Raw genomic sequence first — 17,675 nt, 5'->3', positions numbered from 1 at the left:
TGATTAAACAAGTGTCCTATAAAGCAAGGAACCATGTCAGTGAGCAGCCAAAAGCATGTGTAAGTATATCAGTGATTAAAACAGTGTTCAAGCACATGAATGTGTGAATGACTAAAAGAGTGACTTTGAAACACAGGTGTATTTGCAGAAGTGGGGGGGGGGGGAAGGCCAAACAGATTATAATAGAGTATATTTTATACAAAAATTGCCACGTTTTCAAGACAAATAAATTCAATTGGTTGAATGGTCGACGTGTGATTTTTGTGATAATATAATAGAGTAGCAAATACAGTCGAATCCCGTTTTAACGAATACCATTGTAGTGAAAATATCATTTTAATGAACTCTTTTCTAATCCCCCAAATAAGTTTACATAGGAGAAATGCAAATACCTTGAATTCCTTTATAACGAAATTTCGTTATAACAAAGTGATTTCTCCTGCCTCTTGGAGTTTGTTATAATGGGATTCGACTGTATGAGGAAAGAGCAGTGAAGAAAATTAGACAAGAATGAGAGAAGGGCTGCAAGGTTTGTGTATCCAACAGATGTAGCAAAACCATAAATGTGCCTCTCCTATCGTGCATTCTCAGGAATTTTTCAGTGTCAGTGAAACAAATACAACGCCACAACAGGCAAAATGCCCAACGAGGTGGCTGATAAAAAGATGCCCATAAAAATATGGATGTCATATATTTCAAAAATACAGCAACCCAATTAAAAATGCAATTAACACAAATTATAAACAATATATACACAATTATAAACAACTCAACTTTCAAGACTCACTTTCAACTTTCCCACTACAAAAAAAAAAAAAAGAAGAAAAATGTCTGATATCGACATTACTGTCAGAGGCATATTTACCGGGGGGGGGGGGGGGGGTTGGAGACCTAAAAGAGTGGCAAATTGAAAGACTGAGTGGTTAAGAAAATTAGAATAAAATGGGAGGAGGGCAGCAAAACCAAAAATCTGCCTCTGCCTAGAGATCAAAGGACAATTCAGTGAACAATACAATCACCTCTTCCAATTGTGGCCCTTAAATCCAGCAGTTGCCCCACCTTCCCTGATAGCGATTTTATGGTGTGAAAAGAAGAAAAATTATAAAACCATCTCAGCTATGCCGTTGTGAGAGGCCATGCTTCCAAGAACCAAATGATGTGGGGGAAAAATAAAATCCTTCCCATAATAAATCCCATCGAATGCACTCACACAATATATTGCCTTCACTGGTACATTACTCTGGATCTGCAGCCGTCAGTGAGCGACCAAAAGAGTGTGGAAGCATGTGAGTAACCCCAAAAGCAAAATATGCTGGAAACTATCACATACTTTGCAAAATAATCTCGGGAAGAATTGTAAGAATAGTGTAAAAAAATAGTTTTTGACTGCAGAACATTTCTAGTCAACTGAGAGCTCGCAGCAGAAAAATTTAAAAGCTGCTTTGGGGGAATCAATGAACAACCTGTAGAAAGTTTTCAAGCATGTGAGAGTGACTAATCAGTAAGGAACCAAAAAAGTGACCACCTTGTAAGTGTGCAGGCACATCAGTGAGCAACTAAAAGAGCTATCCAGTGAGTGATCTAAAGCAGTGTTTCTCCACTGCCAGAGTACTGGGTCACGAGTAGTTCACATGTTTATTTCCAGTTGTCCCCCTCATGCTAGAAGCATGAATGTGCAAATTTTATTTTTATCGTTGGTTTTTTGATACCTTATATTGCTAAGTTTTGCCTGAAACACGAATGTGTATCCCTATTGAAACACATGCTACAAAACATTTTAGGAAAATTATTTTCATGGAGTAACATGGGTAGAGTAAAATATTCAAACGTTATTTCTCATGTTCTTTTTTTTCCCCAAAGAAATTGTATACATTCGTGCTTCTAGCATGGGGAATGATATGTCTTCCGATCGCAAAAATGTTTCAAGAACATTCTTAACACACACTGCAATGTGTGGAGGAGCTCCGTCTTGCATAAAGATTTTCAGCCGGCACTTCCCTAATCCACGCGATGGCTTTGGGGGCATTTGAAACATCTAAGTCGTGACGATCCAAAAACTTCACCTGACCATAAAGGCAGCATTTCACGCCACGTGCTGAACATTTTCCCCACACACACTTTGGTCAGTCGTGGAACATGCCATCTTGCGATTTCACTCGGTATCTGAAAATGATGGCCGTCGTGTGGAACATGTTTTGAAGCAGAAACAACTGTAAAGGTGTTTAACAATTGTTAAAATTGTAAACGTTTGCTTAAATGTGTCATTTAATAAAACGCTCTCTGGTGGTGACATGTGCAACTAATTCCCCCCCCCCCCAATGAAACAAATTCCCATCACTTCATGAAGTCCACAAAATTTCACACTTTCCTGATGACTGATTTCGCCTGTAGTCTACTTTAAAATAGGGTCTTTTAATTATGGAACGCCCTTTATATTACATTCTGCATAGTCAGTCTTCTCTTCTTTCAACCAGGACCGCGCTTATCAGACGCGGGGCGAGGTGCGAAAACAATAGCGCGGGGGGGGGGGAAAGAAGATGCGAAATCGTACAAAAACTCATTATTCCAGAACACAAAGGAATGCAGGAAAATATCCATACAAAAAAATACAATTAATGTAAATTTAAAAAAAAATAAAATTCCGAACTAGAAATTTTAAATTCATGGAAGAAATAATTCTCTCCAAAACAACTTAAAATCAAGACCTATAATGAAAGTCCAGATTCGATGAATCTAAAGCCGGGTTTTCCTAGGAGCAGGTTTCCTGAGCCGCGCGCAACGTGATTCGCCCAGCGCGACACGCCGTCGAATCACCAGTAAGAAAAGCAGCATGGCTGTTTTCCTACAGAGCGCAATACGCCTGACTACAGCGCTTTACGTCGGGCGTGATTGGCCGACTGCCTCTGGAGGAGTCAAATGCGTCGTGCGCCGCGGTTTTGCCGATATTCTCTTCACTCTTGTGTGTTTTCTTTTCCTTCAAACCGGAGCATGCAGACGACGGAGTAGCTGATGCCAAAGCCATATACTTCATATAGCCGACCTGATCTAATGCGTTTCGCTAGGAAAACACAAACGCGTAGCGTGATTATGTAACACGTTTCTATCGGCGCGAAATAGTCTGATTCGGTTCACGCTGCGCAACGAACCTATTCCTAGGAAAACCCGGCTTTAAAATAAAAATCTTAGGGCGTGATTGGCCGACTGCTTCTAGATGGGTCAAGTGCGCCGCTCGTTTTGTCGATCTTCTCTTCCCTTCAAACAGGAGCACGCAGACGACCGAATAGCTAATGCCAGGACCATATACTATACAGCCACCCTGAGCTGATGCGCCACGCTAGGAAAATGCAAACGCGTAGCGTGCTTATGAAACACGTTTCTGGCGACACGAAATGATTCGATTCGGTTCACGAGGCGCAAAAAACCTGCTACTTGGAAAAACCCGGCTTAAATGGCGACCAACGTACGATTCACTGCCAAAGAGGATGAGCAAGTGATTGAAGAATGCAATACGACGGAACAGCTGATGCGCAACGCTAGGAAAACACCAAACTACATAGTGTGATAAAGCTGCACGTTTTTGCCGACGTGAAATGGACATATTCAGTTTATGCGGTACAAAAAAACCTGCTTGTACGAAAACCCACCTGTAGAGGTTACAGACACAGGGCCGCAAATAGATGCTTGGTCACCCGGGGCAAGCGCGCATTTTGACGCCCCCTTGTAATGTTGAAGGAGCGCCCGGGGCACGAGCTCCGCCTGCTTCCCCCGTAGTTGCGGCCTTGGGTAGTCACAACTTTTCTTAACAAATTTTTCATAAGCTGAACTTTTCATTCAGTTCAGTTCCTTATGAATAGAGCCAAAGTACTGAAATGGATTGCAAGTTCAGTTCTTCGGTCGGCACATAAGGAGTCGCTCAAAACAAAAAAAAGAAGAACAAGGCAACCGGTCTCCAAAATCAAAGAGCTTCCGAAAAAGCAGACGATAGATTAATTTTCATTCATTTCAGTTCCTTGTAAGCAGAGCCGAAAACTTGATTCAGTTCTTTTCTCGGATCACTAGGAGTCGTCGAAAACAAAGAGCCCCGAAAAAGCAGACGACATCATTCATTTAAGGTATCCGACTACCTTTCTTGTCACTTTTCTTTAAAATTGTTCTGGAGTGAACTTTAAATACATTTTTTGATAGAAAGTGTCTCGAAATGGTCAAAACAGTGACAAATTTTGGTCTATCTATTATATTTTAAATGAAAAAGTCGTTTTTATGTCAAATTTAGGCAAAATTCATGTGATATTCGAAACACGATTGCAAACAATTTTATTAATGAAACGCTTTGTGGTTTTCACAGTGCATTTAGCTAGTAATGCTGCAGGTCATGAACCAAAATTTAAAGGATTGCATCATATGTTCATAAGTTACACCAAAATATGTTTAAGTACGTGTGAATTTTTTGAAATTTCATCCTACATTTTGTCTATAAAACACTGTAATTCAAAAAATTTATGTGATAGACCTTAGATTTTGGTTCATAACCTCAACAATATATAGGAAAATATCACATTAAAATTTCGTAAGGATGCAATGCATCAATTTTTCAAATCATGTCACAAAGTCAAGTAAAATGTCAAAAATAGCATTCTTCGTAAAACACGTTCAAAGTCTTTATTCGCGTATTACTTGTATGCAAAAACGCAACACTACAGCGAACGTAACTTTGATTCTAAGCATCATATAAACAAAACAAGGCCTGTTTTGGAATCACAACCAATAGGGCTTTTATAAAAATTAAAAATCAATATATTTTCTTCCAAAATGACGTTTTCAACGTAGTCGGATACTTTAAGTTCCTTGCAAGCAGAACCAACAACTTGAACAGGATGAAACGTTCAGTTCTTTCCTCAGCTCATAAGTAGTCGTTGAAAGCAAAGAGCCCCGAATAAGCAGACGGCAAGTGAATTTACAGGGGGTGTCAAAAAGAATCATCCGATTTAAAAAAAATCATAACTATTCAGCTTTTAATCCGTTTTGATCGAATAAGGGAAATCTCGAGTTTCACGCAGTTGCTGTGAAAGGCAGCGCTAATGCTCTTCCTTCGGCAGCCAGTGTTTATCAAGATTGGCTTTTCCCACAGTTGGAAACCGATTCGGATGACTTCATTTTCCAGCAGGACGGGGCACCGCCACACTGGAGCTTTGGACGTTCGAGAATTTTTGAACAATCGCATTCCTAAACGATGGATCGGCCGTACGGGACCTGACGATTCAGTTAAACAACATCACTGGCCTCCAAGATCGTCGGCGATCCCCGCATCGCGAGTCCGTCACTATAACCACTCGACCACCACAGCGGCAAAAAACTTTTTCATGTCGGGATTCGAACCCATGACAACTGATAAAACCCCGATCTCCAGCCTGATGTGCTAACCAATGAACCACACAAAGTTATAAATTTTCATTAATTTTTCATTTTAATCCATCCTAAATTTTTATCGAAAAATTCTCATTGGATATATTTTGGTATACGTATATAACGTACGTTTTTCAGAATTCTTGTGCATTCTATTTCAATATTATTCCTTTTTTAATGCCGAGTTCCCTCTGAAATGTATGAAATCAAGGCTCGATTGGGAATAGCTTCAATAATGCCAATTCCTGAGCCCTGGGTACCCGAAATCGTTCCTGTCCAATGACGGTCATGTCACGTCATTTAACACGCGTTGCATGAAAGCCTCGTAGCTACAGAGCACCTAGATTATCTAGAATAGTGGTTCTCAAAAGGTGCTCCGTGTGAACTCCCCAGGGGCTCCGCGTCAACTCGAGAAAAAAAAAAACTCCAGTAAATTCGGAAAAAATGATAATTATTTTTAAATAATTATAATAAATAATAGCTTTTATGAATGAATGAAAAATAGGCCTACGGGGCTCCTCTGTAGAAATTATATTACCAGAAAGAGTTCCGCGAGTCAAAAAGGTTGAGAACCGCTGATATATAGAAGCAGGGTCGCCGCTAGATGCTTGGTCAGACAGGTTAATCCAATAGGTTCTAAAGTAGCTTGCTCTAGAAGGTGTTGGTTAATCACGCAGTTTGGCGTGCTCCCCTGTAATGCTGAGGAGAGGTTCAAGGGTGGAATTTGCACCCCCCCTCTGGTCCGGCGCCGGGAATCAGAACAGCGTGCTCCCACCCTCCCCAGTTGCGGCCCTAGGCTGTATGATGCATTCACTATATGTATATTCTGCATAGTCAGTCTTCTGTTCTTTCAACCAGGACCGCTCTTATCAGACGAGGGCATCCCTCCCCCCCCCCAAAAAAAATGCATACATTATTCCAGAATATAATGGATATATTATTATCTATATATATAAAATTGATTTTCTGTGTGTCTGTGTGTGTGTGTATGTTCTCTATACAAATCTACAATTTTAGATCGATCGTCGCCAAATTTTGCATATATACCAAATGGGACCCGACTTGAACGATAGGCTGCTTTAAAATTTCGTCAGAGCAGGGCTAATGCCCCAAACGGGCAAAAAACTGTCCGGCAACAATGGTTTTTGGGCCTCAACAATCACTTTCCGAACGTTTACTTTGGTTACCGTGGTTCCCTAGCAATGCGTTTCAGACGTGTATATGCCTTTACAACGGTTTGTCACTTCTTTAATCCTGTTAGTATATGTATAATAGTTTATGCCTTTATAATGGTTTGCCACATTTTCAATATACTCTCAGTAATGAGGCTTTTTGAATAGATGTCATAATCATCATCAGCATCGCTTTGAGAGTCAGCAAAAGGGTGATCCTCATAGAAATCAGTGCTAAAATTGTAGATTTTACTGTAGAAATGCGGAAATTAGTGGGATTTTCCGCCCCATCAATAATTTTAAAAATTGTATTGAATTCTCGATTTTTGTGAAATATTCAGTTCGCTTAGAGATATACGAAGCCCAGGAGATTAAATATGAAGTAATTAGCCAAACCTATACTTTTGAGTTGGATATTCGAGCAATATCATTGATTTCATTTATATCTTCTCAAGTATGAAAATTAATGTCTCTTTTGATATTTATTTGCATAAATTCATGTGGGTTAGGATATTTTAAAATTAGTTATGAGCCCGTGAAAAGTGCATCGAAAAAATTCCACAGCTTTAACTAAGGATTTTTGGAAGCTGGAACAGACAGATGGATAACTTGAAGTTCAGGGGGGGGGGGGATCGAAATACCTAGCGCCCCTTAAAAAAAAGTAAAATATATATTCATTTCTACGTTTCTGTGTAAATCTATATTTGTTTATTTCATGAATCGCGCAGGTCGCCATATTGGTTAACTTGGACACGGTTTGTATGTCCCTCAAGGAAAAGAGAGGGAGATATCATGTGATCCAAAAAAGGCTCATTGAAGAAAACCCGGGCAGCGCCGGGTATTATAGCTAGTTAAATATATTATTATTATTCCAGAATGTTGGAAAATATCTATACATAAAAAATACAGACACCCAAAATTGTAATTTCCCCCGTATAATAAAAGTATGCATTTCAAATCCCTGATTAACGGTCAGCCCTCGTGTACGGACGAATTTTTTTGTCCCGCCGGTGTCCGCAAAGGCGGTGGTTTACTCTATTTTAAAAGTCAGCGACGCTTGCATGTTAAGCTTTTATAGGGAGGGGGTACGCAAGCCTCTCTTTCTTCATTTGCACGGGGTATTTGAAGCATGGAAAAATTCGGAACCCCTTCATTAATAGATAAGTAAACACGTTAACAAATGTGTCGCCATCTGTCGCCGATCTCGTAGTTGCTTCAGCAACGATCGTGTAATCTTTTGTATCTGGAAGAAAAAAAAATCGATAACGAAAATATATATGTTTATGGGGCTTGTCCATATGGTGTCGATCAACATTTTAATCTTACGAGCAGTGATGGAGGGATTGGCAATGACATCTTGACATCTCTATTGGATGATGTGAACGAAGTACGTCATGTGTACGACTCGAGAACAGGCTTTTTCAGATGCGAAACTCGTTGAATTATCGATCCATGTTCAGATATTACGGTCAAGAATGGACTGTATCATCCATGTATCTCAATTTATAACTAATGATAGAATGAAATGACATGTATTTTTTGATATGATGGGATCATTGAAGAGATACCACTTCGTACGCAACGCAGCGCATTTCGGCAACATCGACACTCGGAGGCGCAAGAGACATTCGCCATCACCTGGATGCTGCATCATCGACGCATGTCTCGGGAGGTAAGTGACAAGATCCAGAAGAGAACCCAAAAGTATCGATTTTAAAAAAAATTGTTCTATTCGATTGGCTTTCCTTTTTGGAATTTTACGGCCGTTTCTTATTCAATGGTATAAGAGTTACCTTTACGGCATACATGCTCAACCCATGGCCCCGCGGGCCAAATGAGGCTTTCGGATGTCGTACGAGGGTTGCCTCGCTACCCCAAAATTAATTTTTTAAAAATGAATTAAGTGGAAAATTTTTCCCAGGTCATTTAAGAAACCCGCGACATATTTACAGATCATTAGAGTGAGCTGCAGTACAGTTCCAGAACACTTTAGTGACCCACAGCGCAGTATCATACCTCTTAAGTGGCGTGCGGAATATTTACAGATCCCTTGAGTGTGACCCGCTATACAATTCCATACATGGGCGATACAATTCTATCTATACGGGGACAACCCCCCCCCCCCCCCCGTATAGATAAAGTCACCCTCCAGCGTCAAAGGTGGAGTCGATTGATCTGATGTGTATGGGGCGATTCAAGTATTACGTGAGCAGATTTTCAGCCATTTTTGACCCCCCCCCCCCGTCAGCAGCTTAGAATATTTCATATGTTCAAAAAGGGGGTGGTCGATGACGTAAGCAACCTCTCAACCCCCCCCCCCCTCCCGTCATCAAAAGTCAGCAAATCCGAAATCCCCCCTCCCTCTATGCTGACGTAATACTTGAACGATCCCTATGTGTGTATATATGAATTGACATCATCATCGTGCTCCCACGAGACTTTCAAGTCTATCTCCGCCTATCATTCCAGGGCCCTTGGTGCAGTTCTACATCACTAGAACTGTTTTTACTACTTTAGTTTACCCATGATTCAGTTCTAGACCACTCAAAAGGCCCGAATCGTATTGTGGCATGACAGTGACCCGCGGCACATTTCAAGATCACTCAACTGACTCGCAGCACAATTACAAGGAACACAAGTAGCCCACGACACATTTACAGGTCACTTATAGGGCCCGCGAACTGTTTTCAAACCAATGAAGTGTCTGCACTCTCGTAAAGGTTGAGCACTCTTGCTTTAGAGAGGATGGAGGGTATGCGACAGGTGTGGCCATGTGGTTGCTATTCAACATCGACAATGATTACAAAAATTAATTAAGGCCTACATAGCGACAGTGAGACCTCTGGATGTCGTAAAGTCTTAAGATTAAGCGAGAGAGTCTTCAACCTTCCAGACAATGCGCCCCCCCCCCAAAAAAAGGCCGAGGGTAAGCAAGTTAAAGTAACTTTTTAACTGGTGGGCCCAACGTGTTCCAAGGCCCCGAATCACACGGTAAATGTTGAATGTGACGAAAATATCCTAGGCTAGCTATTCCCCGCGGCTTCGCTCGCGTGGATTTGGTAATCTGAAAATCACTTTGCTTTGATTTCCCCATAAAACATTCAAACGGCTCAACTTTTGGGGGGGATTGAATTTTCAGTAATCCCATCGTAGTGGGTATCTATATTATATAATACAACACTGACTAAACTTCATATTTATAGTTTCAGGGGTTTCAGCTCGGCATGATTACTCTGTATAACCTTCGAACACCCCCCTTAAGACTCTTTTAGGGGCTGAATTTCGAAAAACCCCTTCTTACGGTGTCCTTAAATCATAAAACGAAACTACTGACCAAATTAATTACATATTTGTAGTGTCGCGCCCTTATGACGACATATATTGATAATAATGATCTTGACCAAATTGGATATCGCGAAAATAATCGATGCACTGCACTTTCAGAATTACAAGTTAATTTTTATTCATCGTTAACCCTAAACATAACACACTTAGTACAAGGAGCTAATTTTTTTCTGACACTCTCACCCTCTATATACAATCACGTTTAGAAGGATGGTCACTCATTAATTTCCGGTTAAGCAGCCCTGGACGATCATTCGTAACCCAGGTAGACTTCCTCAGGGTCCTCCATCTTAATTTCTCCGAAGATTAGTGAGTGAGTTCGTTCCCATTTTAACACGCAACTTACCCCCATGAACTCTGATCACTCTCTCTGAACAAAGCCTCGTGTGTTTTCACACCAAGTCGGTGGAAACTCCTGCTATTGGTTGAAAGCAATCGACTGATATCTATCAAAGGTTTTCATTGGCTCAGGGGCACATGCATGAAAACGTGACTTCTATTGTGAGAGAAATGTGCTCATGTTGCGCAATCTCATACGTATATCAGTACAAGAAAAATGCATCGTAGAATCCCTGGCGAGGGAAAAAAGAACTCGCGTGTTGCTTCTAATGTATGTATGTGTGTAAGCGTGTGATTTGTGGTTTCGCTATGGGGGGGGGGAGAGAGAGAAGTGCGATCGTGACAATAGCTTCAGCGGTTTCGGCTTGACGATGATGAATAAGTCTATCAGTCATGACATGTTATTTCATATAAAGGGTGAATCCGACCTATTCTGCCAAAGGGGAGTGATAGACGAGCCCAAGTGCATCATGAAACAACCCACCAACCCTGTCCTATCTCAAACCGTTTTCGAGTTAATGTGGATAATCGATAAGGGGTCATTCAAGTATTACGTCAGCATCGGGCGGGGGGGGGGGGGTTCGGATTTGCTGACTTTTGATGACAAGGGGTGGGGGGTTTGAAGATTGCTTACGTCATCAACCACCCTTTCTGAAGATATGAAATATTCTAAGCTGCTGACGAAATTTTGCTGACAAGGGGGGGGGGGGTCTAAAATGGTTAAAAATCTGCTTACGTAATACTTGAATGGCCCCTTATGGAAGAAATATACGTCAGCTGAAAAAAATGCATAGAATTTATGACGTTTCTGAGAGATCTACACGCAAACTAAACTGAAGAGCCAAAAAAACTGGTACAGGCATGCGTATGCAAATAAAGAGATATGGAACCAATCAGAGTGCGGCGCTGCTGTCGGCAACGCCTACATAACACAACAAGTGTCTGGCATAGTTGTTAGATCGGTTACTGCTGCTACAATGGCAGGTTATCGAGATTTAACTGAGTTTGAACGTGTTGTTATAGTCGGGGCACGAGAGACGGGACATAGCATCTACGAGGTAGCGATGAAATTTGGATTTTCACGTACGACCATTTCACGAGTGTACCGTGAATATCGGGAATCCAGTAAAAAATTAAATCTACGACATCGCTGCGGCCGGGAAAAGATCATGCAAGAACGGGATCAACGACGAGAATCATTAAACGTGACAGACGTGCAACCCTTCCGCAAATTGCTGCAGATTTTAATGCTGGGCCATCAACAAGTGTCAGCGTGCGAACCATTCAGCGAAACATCATCGATATGGGCTTTCGGAGCCAAAGGCCCACTCGTGTACCCTTGATGACTGCACGACACAAAGCTTTACGCCTCGCCTGGGCCCGACAACACCGACATTGGACTGTTGAGGACTGGAAACACGTTGCCTGGTCTGGCTCGGTTCCAATTGCTTCGAGCTGATGGACGTGTACGGGTATGGAGACAACCTCATGAATCCATGGACCCTACATGTCAGCAGGGGACTGTTCAAGCTGGTGGAGGTTCTGTGATGGTATGGGGCGTGTGCAGTTGGCGTGATATGGGACCCCTGATACGTCTAGATACGACTCTGACAGGTACGTAAGCATCCTGTCTGATCACTTGCGCCCATTCTATTGTGCATTCCGACGGACTTGGACAATTTCAGCAGGACAATGCGACACCCCACACGTCCAGAATTGCTACAAAGTGGCTCCAGGAACACTCTTCTGACTTTAGACACTTCCGCTGGCCACCTAAATCCCCAGATATGAACATTATTGAACATATCTGGGATGCCTTGCAACGTGCTGTTCAGAAGAGATCTCCACCTCATCTTACTCCTACGGATTTATGAACAGCCCTGCAGGATTCATGGTGTCAATTACCTCCAGCACTACTTCAGACATTAGTCGAGTCCATGCCACGTGGTGTTGCGGCACTTCTGCGGGCTCGCGGGGGCCCTACACGATATTAGGCAGGTGAACCAGTTTCTTTTGGCTCTTCAGTGTATAAGCACATATTTGGAAAGAGCAGAAATAATGCTGTAAGGTGACACCAATTTCATTGAAATATCTGGGTTTTCAACAGCGAGGTACAAGCGCTAAAAGATTGGCAAAGTTCAAAATCGAATTGTCGCCAAAAGTTTTAATCGCCAATTCCACAAATACGCTTCTAGCTAGAATCGGTCAAGTTTGCCAAAAACCTTCCACCAGCTTCCGAAAAGAGCTTACAATAAACCATATTGGTTTTCTGGTTCAGGAGAATTTTATAGTCTTTTGTTTTCAATACATCACTGAAATCAGCGTTTGTCGAAGTAGATATTCGACGAGAAAATTCGGAATTGGCAGTTACAGATTTTTGCGACAATTTGATTTTGCACAAAAAATCCTATAAGGCGACACTACCCCTACAGGGATATCCGTATTTATATTTACTCAAGCGCTGAGGGATAGTGAAAAATCGAATTGTTGCCAAAACCTTCTAAAATTACTTCGATGAAGAGATTTCAGTAATGTAAAATTGCAACCAAACGACTAAATTCCTCCCGAAATAGATGACCAGTTTCGTTTATTTTAGACGCTTTCGAAAGCTAGCGGAATGGACAAGTTTTTGGCAAATTTGACCGATTGTAGCTAGAAGAATGTTTGCGGAATTGACGATTAAAAATTTTAGCGACAATTAGATTTTGAACTTCGCCAATCTTTCAGCTCCTGTAGCTCACCATTAAATCCAGATATTTTAATGGAATTAGTGTGACCTTATAGAATTTTTTCTGAGCTTTCGAAATATATGCTTATTTTGTGTGTAGGTCTCTCAGAAATTTCACAAATCCGGGTTTTTTTCTAAGACGATCACGCATTTTTTTTCCCATAATCGATTACCCACCATAAGTCGAAAACGGTTCGAGATAGGACAGGGTTGGTAGGGTGTTTCATGATACACTTGGGCTCGTCTATCACCCTCTTTCGTTTGTCAGAATAGGTCAGATTCACCCTGTATAGGAGAAAGAAACATTGTAAAGAAAGGAGGGGAAAGAAAAAACAACTTTCGTACGCATAATAGACAGTCGTGATAATAGGGTTGCTATTATAGTTTGGCATTGATGAAGAGAGAGGAAAGAAAACACAGAGAACTTGCTTGAGTCTATTCCACTGGTGTTCGGACGTAATATTACGCTCGTGATCGTAAAGTGGCTGATCAGAGGCTGAAAGTCAGCTCCATTTGATAATTTGACAACTTGGTTGTGAAGAAGAGGAGGAGAAGGAAACGTGTGTGTGTGTGTGCATTCGCTATGACGTGAAAAGACCATGTGAAAGGCCATGTCACGCGAAATAATCATCAAAAGAGACGTCGACAAGGACATCCACCGTTAATGTTATCATTTAACGAACGACAAAATTGTTTGTCGACACAATCCAAGACTTTATTATTAAGACCACTAAAAGCTTCTCATTCACAATCAGCGGGTGATTCGACACACGATAATTCTTCATTGACATTGTGGCTGACGTCAATCCAATTGGAGGGATTTCTAAAATAATTCCTTTCGTTTCCTCCCTTTTGAATAATTAATTATCATTCAAGGAAAGGATTGATGATCATCCATTAGGAGGAGAGAGGATTCCCCGTGAATACATTTCATAAATACACTAGTATTTTCACGAATACGGAAAAATTTCAGGTCCCGGGAATGTACAATTTTTTAGTCCTTATAACGAGAAGCTAATGCTTTGGTCCATACGTGCTCAAACCATGGCTCACTTGCCAAATGCGACCCTCCGAATCATTTGAAGTGGGCCGCGACCTAATTTTGTAAAACTAAACCAACAGGCACATCACATACAAATCACTCACGTGACCCACGTGCAGTTCAAGAGCAGTTAAATGACCTGAGGAACATCCCTAAACCACTTAAGTGATCCGTGGCATACTTAAAAAATCACTTAAGTGACCATACGGCATAAGAAAAAGCGCAGACACTCATATTAATGTATTAATGAAGAGATATATGTTCTAGGGAGTGGGAAAAAAAATTCCGGAAATCTGAAAAGGAGGACAGAAGGGCGAATTTTCCAAAACGTAAGGATGACGTCACTCTCCGCTATACATCGGGAAGGTTTTTAACAAACAAATATGTAAACCTTCGTATGTATAGCGGAGAATGCCATCATCCTTTCATAAGTCGCCATCTGGTGGCATTGTCAGATCTGGCCTGAGTCAGATCCGACCGTCCATGTACAGTCCCTTTCAGTGCACATGAGCTCCAAGGAAAGATTGAGAGATTCGTTGCATTTTTAGTGTAGTCCTAGTAATCTAGGGCGTTCAGCAGGAAAGTGAAAGGACGTGGGTTCGATTCCCCGCAAAGGCAGTTGAATTTTCTCTCTTTCCAAAAAATTCATCTTCGCAACAGCCAGTTGTTAAAAACATTCGTACCTAGAAGAACGTTTGAAATGACATAAAAAAAAAGAGGATGTCTGGTAACCCCGCTCTTGATGAGATGTATTCAATATTGTGCCATGTTTATTATATATCCTGATTACTATGGGCTCCCTTGATAACATTTCGCTCAACTATCAAATAGTTACCGATCTCGATGCATTCATTTACAATCTCTGAACACTATCCGGGATACGCACATAATAAAACGATGGCTGCCGCCTCACCACAAATGGAAATCACGCTACTGGTTACCCAAAGTTATTTAGACAGCCCCCACCTCCATGTGGTTTGGAGAGATCTCAACTCTCACTCAAGTTAGCGGGAACTTCAGGAATGGAGGTCTAACTAAATAATCTATTAATCGCACGAAATAATGATTGGTGTTGGAATTCGAAGCGGCAGACGCTTGTCCCGAAATGACGAGAGGATCCAACAACGACAATGTATTGCTATTGCTCTAAACGTCAAGTGCCAGATCCAAAATGCCATTGATTGCGATCGGATTTGATGTCGTGCAACACACGAGAGAGTGTTTCCTTCTGGAGGGCAAATCGCATTATATTATATTGTCTGTGTAGTAACAGAGAATAAATAAGTTTTGCCCACAGGGCATGCTATGTGAGGATAGAGTATAACGAAGCTCAAAACATGAATGGACGTTCATGGAAAGAGACGGAACAGGTCATGGGAATATCCAATTAATGGGAATCCGAATTACATGGGAATATCCAATTATCTCATTCCCCCAAACATTCCAAAATTATGTTTGGCTTAAAAATTGATAAAACATTCAGTTAGGACGGGGCTTTTCATATACCTACGAATCGCAAAATTACAATGTTGCTTTCTTTATTCGGCTCGCACGTGGGACGGTCACTGACGAGCCGAAAAAATGGCTCCCAACCTGTGGTAGGCGTTTCCCTGCAACAGGTTTTCCACCCATATTGTGGTACGCATGCACATAGACGAAGAATAAATTTTATTCTGCGCCTATGGGTAAGCAAGCATACTACGCATATCTAGGGCTATACCCGTCATCTACGCATTTCTAGAAACACGCACAAATTGCTAGGCATTTCCAAAGGTGCTCATGTTTTCAACGCATTTCTAGGAATGCACAAACCTACTGAGCACTTATAAGAATAATCAGGCCGTCTACGGATTTCTAGAGATCCTTCTATGTATTTCAGGTATTTCTTAAGGTACGACTGTCTTCAATGCATTTTTGAAGGTACTCCTGTCTTCAAAGAATTTCTGAAGGAATTCTGAATTTCTTCCCTTATCTTTAACACATTTCTAGGGATACACAAATCTATAAATTTCTAAAGGTGCTCACGTCTTCAACGCATTTCTAGGAATACACAAATCTATAAATTTCTAAAGGTGCTCACGTCTTCAATGCATTTCTAGGAATACACAAATCTATAAATTTCTAAAGGTGCTCACGTGTTCAACGCATTTCTAGGAATACACAAATATATAAATTTCTAAAGGTGCTCACGTGTTCAACGCATTTCTAGGAATACACAAATCTATAAATTTCTAAAGGTGCTCACATCTTCAACGCATTTCTAGGGATACATAAATCTTCTACAAACTTCAATTCAATTCAATTTCAATTCAAATTTATTTTAAAATTTGTGTGAATACATGTTATATGATATTATTGGCAACCAAGGAGACAGATGTCCCATACTGGTTGCTACAATGAATAGGTTTAAAAAATATAGTACAGTGATATTATTAAAAAAAAGGTAGTAGTTACAGATAAAAATAGTATAATTAACAAAAAATGAATATGTTAAAAATTGCAATATAAACAATAAAGAATATTCTCATGCAACGGCGGAGGTGCTATAAAAATTACATATGAATAATATCAACATGAGTTCTTAATATAGACTTAATATTTACCCAAAATACACAAAAGAAAAAAAAATATGAATATCATGTTAACGATATACATAATAAATATGGAGCCAACACATGAATTTGTACAGGATTATGGGAGGTGATTTAAAGATATGATTTAAAGGTGTTCAAGTACTTCTAGGGATACACAACTTCATTGAATTTCTGAAGGTGCTCACGTTGATGATTTGACAATCGCTATAAACATGCATTCCTGTCCGGGCACCAAAAAAAAAATGCATAAGACGGTGAACGCGCCGATGTATAGAAAGCGAATAACGCCGATGTACGGGGTTTCGAATAATAATATAAAAGGCTTATTTAGACATGAGCAAAAGAACGACTGACTCGAGTCGATACAACCCAAAGCTGTATTAAAGATCTCCAGCCGCTTTGATACAACCGCTGCAGATTTCAATGCTGGGCCATCAACAAGTGTCAGCGTGCGAACCATTCAACGAAACATCATCGATATGGGCTTTCGGAGCCGAAGGCCCACTCGTGTACCCTTGATGACTGCACGACACAAAGCTTTACGCCTCGCCTGGGCCCGACATTGGACTGTTGAGGACTGGAAACACGTTGCCTGGTCTGACGAGTCTCGGTTCCAATTGCTTCGAGTTGATGGACGTGTACGAGTATGGAGACGACCTCATGAATCCATGGACCCTACATGTCAACAGGGGACTGTTAAAGCTAGTGGAGGCTCTGTGATGATATGGGGCGTGTGAAGTTGGCGTGATATGGGACCCCTGATACGTCTAGATACGACTCTGACAGGTACGTAAGCATCCTGTCTGATCACCTGTACCCATTCATGTCCATTGTGCATTCCGACGGACTTGGATTACGGATTTAGAGGGGTCGGGGGCAGAAATTCAGAAAAAGGACAGACGTTCAGAAAACGTCAGGGAAGGCAGCAGGAATTCAGGAAATGTCTCAAAGGGGCAGAAATTTAGGATAGGTCTCAAGGGGGCGGTAATTTAGCAAAAGTCAAGCAAGAGAACAGGAACCTGGGAAAGGTGAAGGAAGGAGTCAGAAATACA

Source organism: Pholcus phalangioides, unplaced genomic scaffold, assembly GCF_987345545.1.
Source record: "Pholcus phalangioides strain wild (caught in Gottingen) unplaced genomic scaffold, Ppha-v1.0 ptg000027l_1, whole genome shotgun sequence".
NCBI lineage: Eukaryota > Metazoa > Arthropoda > Arachnida > Araneae > Pholcidae > Pholcus > Pholcus phalangioides.
This window is presented reverse-complemented; position numbering follows the sequence as displayed.